The sequence below is a fragment of the Rhagoletis pomonella genome, unplaced genomic scaffold (assembly GCF_013731165.1).
Source record: "Rhagoletis pomonella isolate Grant_MI unplaced genomic scaffold, Rhpom_1.0 Rhpom_scaffold_00048, whole genome shotgun sequence".
NCBI classification, from domain to species: Eukaryota; Metazoa; Arthropoda; class Insecta; order Diptera; family Tephritidae; genus Rhagoletis; species Rhagoletis pomonella.
Window position 1 is genome coordinate 45,405 of NW_023458602.1, and position 6,673 is coordinate 52,077.

At 34.6% G+C, this 6,673-nt stretch overlaps 1 long non-coding RNA gene across 1 annotated transcript; it reads left to right on the top strand.

Annotated features, from left to right (window-relative positions):
- The first annotated feature begins 3,484 nt into the window (after nt 1-3,484).
- LOC118749785 lies at nt 3,485-4,231 on the top strand. Its single transcript, XR_004994284.1, has 3 exons — nt 3,485-3,577; nt 3,631-3,868; nt 3,930-4,231. It is a non-coding gene; the product is annotated as an uncharacterized LOC118749785 (long non-coding RNA).
- Nucleotides 4,232-6,673: the final 2,442 nt, after the last annotated feature.

Consider the following 6,673-nt stretch of genomic DNA (forward strand, 5'->3'; position numbering starts at 1 on the left):
TTTTATACTACGCAATTATATGTAGGTAAATTTTTTGAAAAATTGTCCTGCATTTTCAAAATATATTTATGGTCACAGTATCTATGGTAGGTGCTTATATTAAGGTATATATAAATGAGTTAGTAAAAGGGGACGTAGCACCTAACATAGGCTTGGAATTTTTCATCAGCCTTCGGAACAAGTCTCATGATCCCGCGGGTAAAAGCTAGTAAATTACAAAATTACGGTGTTTTCAATGAAATAAATCGTTTCACGTTTAGTAAGCAGTTTAAAAAACTAGTTCAGTTTAGTAATGCTAATGCTAGCTGTTGTACAAGTAAAGTTTACGCCTCGACTAAAGTTTGGTATACAGAATTGGCTAGTTGGAAATTTGCAAAATAAAAAAGGTTTCGACCACTGCATTTGATCCAGTGAAACGTATTTTTAAGCAATTCGATACTATGCCTTTTAGTGCCCAGTGCATTTGCATAAAACCCACCACATTTAACTTTGTTTTTGGTACCTTATCCAGCCAGGTATACATAACTTTTATTTGCAAGTAAGGAAAATCGAATGTCTTATTTTTCAGTGTTTTTGTTGCACGGTCAACCGCTTTTCTACCTCCAAGTTTGACCAAGTTAGTAACTTTGACCGGTGAAAATTTTATGGAGAAAATGTTGCGGTCATCGTCCACCTCGCAATTGCCGGAATGCATTTCCGCATTGAGGATTTAAATGAATCCTGAAATAACTCAGGTGCGTGTAGAACCTTTAATTATAAAATATTACTTTTAATTAGATCTACTCAAAACGATGGAACATTTTTATTTATCTGAATTCCTTTTTCAAGCTTTTATTTAATTTGCTCGTCTCGCGGAAATTTCTAATGGATTTTATTTTTTCCTTGTAAGAATCAAGAATCTCCAAAAAAGTCAGCATTGAGTTAGTTCTCGAAATTAATAAAGGAACAAAAATACTTTAAACTTCCATATTATTGTAAAAATAGTACGAAAAACGGAGTAAAACCGGCCAAAATTTTTCCCTATTTTCTACTACCTTAAAATGCGTTGCCGGAATATGCGTACCGAAAAAGTGAAGTTAAGTTACTGACAACACCTTTAGAGCGGTCCAGCACGTCTACGATTTGCAGGTTTTGCAAGTTTTAGTCCAAAGTCGTTCCCGTACGCCAAAAATTCTGTATCTGGGAACACTCTCGTGAGAGTAACTGAGCAACTGTTCCCAGAACTTTTCGGACTAAAACCTGTGGAAATGTCAAACTACAATTTTACTCTCTCTAGTGAGAGTAACAGGAGAACAGATGCAGTAGTGTACGGGAACGCAAAAAGCACTTTTTCCAGCAAAAACGTCATTTGGTTTGTTTACTTGTCATTAGTACAAGACTGATTTGGCCGAAAGATCACTAAATAACTATTAAAATCTATATAATTAATAATAATTGCATATATATTCGAATATTTCGTTATTTACTTCCATTTTTTAACAAATGTAAGGTTATTTGCTTTCACGGCGTTCTGTTTTTGTACACAAATGCAACTCTACCTATCGTTTGACACTTTTCATGAATTTGCTAGAAGAAAAACTCCGGACTAAATCTTGAAACTTCATTCTGGGAACAGTTGCTCAGTTACTCTCACGAGAGTGTTCCCAGATACAGAAGTTTTGGCGTACGGGAACGACTTTAGCTGAAATTAGTCAAGAACGTAAACCTACCGGTACGTAAACCCGAGTCAGCTGACACGATCTGTCTTACCAAAGCGCCATGTAAATGAAAACTCAACACCGCAGAATTTTTCTGTAGTTGTAGCACGTAGCGCAGAAATCTGCGGAATTTAGATTTTTCCGTGTCTGCTGATTTCTACTTCTTTAGATGGTTGCCACTTCGTCAGTTTTACAGATGGTAAAAAAGTTATAAGTTCCTATTCAAAATATGTTTAAAATATTTGAAATTTACTATTGAATAAGGTTTTTGTTGAAAACTAAGTAGTTTATATTTAGCTAAAATCTATTACAGCACGAAAAATTGTAGTTGAAAGGGCAAGTTTATGAAAAGCCATTGATGAGTGGCAACAGTGTAGTAAGCAACACTGAGGGTTCCAGTAATCGATAAAATTCTGCGTATACAGACTGCGTTTAAGTATACGTTCTGCGTTCTCGACTAATTTCAGCTTTTGGACTAAATCCTGCAAAACCTGCAAATCGTAGACGTGCTGGAACGCTCTAAGTAAATACAGTATTAAACCTTTTCGCAGTTTTTCACCATTTGGTCCCAGAGGAGTACTTTTGGGTTGCGTGCAGCGTTTTCGTTTTGAGCTCACGGCAGCACTTACTTCGAGGATAAAATACACATAAGTATGTGTTATTTATGAACAAAATGTAGGTTAAGTATAATATTCATCTTTAATATATTCTGATATTCATGCTTAATGAAGAATAATATCAATAGTTAAGTACATAATTAACGCTTGTGTTTTATAAACTGGAAAACTCAAATCGTAATTATAGCACTGAATGAAGTTTTCTTAAATGTAAGTTTAACATTAAAAAAACCCATTATAAGATTATTTATATGAAAAACGTAAATGTTGTGAATTTATCAAGCGAAATTCTAAATTTCCAAATATATTTAAGTCTTAAGAAAAAAAACAAGGTTTGTATAGTTATACATCCGCCCAGACAGTTCATTAAGCACACCCAAGTTTGAGTGATCTACAAGTTATAAGCGTTTTCAGCATTTAACAGTTCATTATCATGTACGGTCAAATAACGTAGATAACAAGAAGGGAAAACTCGTTATAATTGTAGCGAAAGTGAGTAACAGGGGCGCGCCTTCTCTTTTCATCCAATTAAAAAACTTACTTGATATCTACTACTACGTTTATACGCACGTATTATTTGCAAATAACAATTTGCAAAATGGTAAACTTTGCGTATAAACGCTGAGTTATTTTTTTATTTGCAAATAACTAAATCACGCAAATAAGTATTGATTAGTGGTACTATTTGCAATTAAGCGCAAGTCGCCGCCATTCTTAGGTTCATTTTCTTTTTCGATGGTCATCTTATTGCCTTTTTATAATCAAGACGTTGCAATTTTTAAATTTATTTTCTTTTTCGATGGTAATTTGATGGCCTCTTTATAATCAGGCAATATTAAAAAAGAATTTTTCACCATCGAATAAACAGTGAGCTAGGTATTTGCAAATTGTTTTTATTTGCAAATAGCTTACGTATAAACATAGTATACGTTCTTTGGTACGGTGTAATATAACATGTTATACACTGAACTATGATAATCTGTACTAGTATCTATAATAATAGACAATAATTTGCAGTGTTTTTACACTTTTGCAATTAATTTCGGTTATTATTACACAGCAAGAATGATAGAATACAAAGATTGCGCCGATAGGGGTGCAAAAATTTTTCGTTCTGCGCAGCTACGTCATAATATAAAAGTTTTTGTTGGCGATCTGTCAAATCGCATACAATTTCGACGAAAAAAAGTAAATATAGCATAAAATTTAGTTGAAAGACTAAAATAAAGCAATCTGGTGGCAATTTATTGAATCGAGAAGACGGTAAATTTATTTTGTGTTTCTTTTACATTATTTATATTATTATTTTATTTCAGGTAGTGAGTAGGGCGTTCAAATAAAAATTGCATTCTGTGGCCGCCGTTGCGCTGGCAAATGGAACGAGTAAGATTTCCAAATGAAATTGAAGCCACAGCAAATAGTCCATAGCTCCAAGGCTTCGAAACAAATATAGAACCTATACGATGCCAGAAAGACTACAGAGAATCGAAGAGCGCTAACCAGGAAACAGCGTAAAAGGGCCAATTCGTTGAGCAAGGGCGTGCTCATAGCATGGTAAGTAGCATCTGCGACAATACATTACTTTTTACTAACTTCCAATGCGTACTTATTTCAGGAAATACAATGCAAACGGTGCCAACATAAAATTAAACTGCCAAGGCATAAGCAAGAATTTTACCTGAAACTGTGACGCCTGCCCACAGCATCAAATAAGGATATCGTTCCAATGAAACCCAATATTAACGACGTATTTTGACGACGATGAACTCTTTGCGAACGCTCCGGGTTTTCATTACCGGGCTTGTAAATTGATGGCACGGAGCCTCGTTTCAACAATCTTCTTTTTGCATAACCTTAGAAATGTTTTAAACACTTTCATTAATATAAACACAATAAACGAAATAAATAAACATCCTACCCATTTCAAACTGCAGACTATTTTCAAAATCTTCACTTGCAAAGTGATGCATGCAAATATAGCAAGTTTTAAATTGGAAATCCTTGCTTTGCCGGCAGAACTGGATCCACTTTTTCCTAAGTTCTGGATCTGAAGGAAAAGTAAAAAACTGCACTCTGCCGCCGTTTTTCCACATTTCGCAACTGCGCACTTCATTTTACAACGTTTTTATTTTATAACTTTAACAAAAATATCACAAATCAATACGTTTTCCTCGCAAACCAATACGTTTCCCTCGCAAACCAATACTCTTCCCACCAAAAATTTTATATTATGACGTCAACACTCGAACAGCTGATTTGTAAACAAGAGTAACGGACCTGCGCAAAGCACAATCTCTTTATTCTATCATTCTTGATTACACAGTCATGACTTGTGGCACTCTGCCATAGTACGGTTGTTGCTCCCTTTCATACCACAGTAATTTTGTATACAACTCTGCATTAACAAAATGCATGCTCCTTCTCATTATCAACCCCGATCGGATTTTACCCCCAAAGAGTACTCAAAAAGGTTTATTACTGTACTGGAAAGTACCTAGTTTCCCGTACGCAACGCGAGATCCCGCGAGTGCCCAAAATAGCCCAGAAATCAGCTCATCCTTCATTGTCGTGAGTTTGTCATTGTCGTTGCACGTTGCTATTCCTAACAAAAAATGACAAGCGAAAAGCTTTTGTCAACTTACCATGCATGGTGAAAAGTTCATTGTTGTAGAAACAGCTGGTCAACGCTATTATTTGCAAACAGTATGAGCGGTGAAACACCAGAAAAGTGAGTATTTGTTTGAAATAGATAAATTCGTATATTTATAACATTTATAAACATTTTAGACGTCCAAAATATGAGCGGACGAGGCAGGAGGAGCTGCAATTGTATGTGTAGTTTTGTAGGGAGCATCCGGAGCTGCTCGTCTTCCACCATGATGCAATAATACAAGTGTTATCAGTTGGCAACTTCTCGCTCTAATTCCGCCATATTGACTGCCTTAGGTGAGAAAGTGTTATTTCTTTAAAAATTCTTTGCCTAATAATATAGTTGAATATTTTTTTATTTTTTCTCAGTATACACATTGTTTTTCTTAAAAAGGTATTTTATCTTATTTTATTTCATTTCATCACGAATATACTATAAAAAAGAAAATTTTGTTTAGAAAAAAATTTGAAATTTTATATTTTTCTCCCAAATGGGGCTTAATTCTTCCCGTTTTTCTTCTCGTTCTACTGAGCTAAGGCGGGGTCAAATCGAGCTGTCACAATTGACCTACCACCTTGTATTATTGCATCATGGTCTTCCACAAGCACGGCTGCGCAAATAACTAAAATTTGTTCTGCCATTGAAATTAGTTGATTTTTATATTTTTTTCACAAATTTATTAAATCGTCGCACTTTTTAAACCAACACAAACATATCTTTTTGCCTTGTCACCTACCCAAAAGATCATGACAATAAAAATGACAATTGGCATGATTCGAGCTTTGGAATTTTGCTGCGAATACCAAAAAGCTGCAATTGTCATTTTTATATCAATTGTCATCGCGGTGAGTTTTGTCAGTGTGGTGGAATAGGGCTGTATGTTCCATTTTTGAGAGCAAACTTATCGATTATTCTCTAATTACCGGATCCGGTCCGGATTGTTAGGGAAAGAACCTACTGTGACTAGGGTTCGAAATTTCAGACTTTGGTATCGATACTGAGTACTCATTCTGGCTTCGAGCTCATGGTATCGACACCCTAAGTATCAGGGAAAAAGTATCGATACTACTCAGTATCGGACTCATTAAAATACGTTTTTTAGGATACTAAAATTATTTTATTCTTCAATAGTATATCTAGTTATTTCCTGAAATTAAAACAATATAAATTTAAAATATTTGATTTTTATTTCATTGCAGAACTTACTTTCACGTTGGAAGTAATTTTAATGTTAAATGTACATACATACATACAAATATATATATATATATCCGGAAACGTATCCGAAAATGGAAACAATTTCGTATGAAAACCTGATGTTTCATCCGTTTTCCGATTAAATTTTCGGACGTTTTTCAGATCAACTACACTACAGTATTCATCCGAAACGTATGTGTAGAAAACTATCAAAAATGGTTGTAAGACGGATGCGCTTTCGGCTATTTTCATGAAATTTGTCTGATTATATCTTTCGTTGAAATCATTATGAACTTCACTTGATTTCATTATGAACTTCACAGAAACTTTTTCATTGTTGCAGGAAACCAAACAAAAAATAATTTTAAGATTCAGCAATTATTACAATTTGAATAAATAATTTTAATGTGTTGCTCCTGACGGAATTCGAACCTGGGACCTCTTGAAAGCTAACAAATAGTACCACACTTCTCTGCACACTCAGCTACTGGTGAATACGTATACATGTTTTC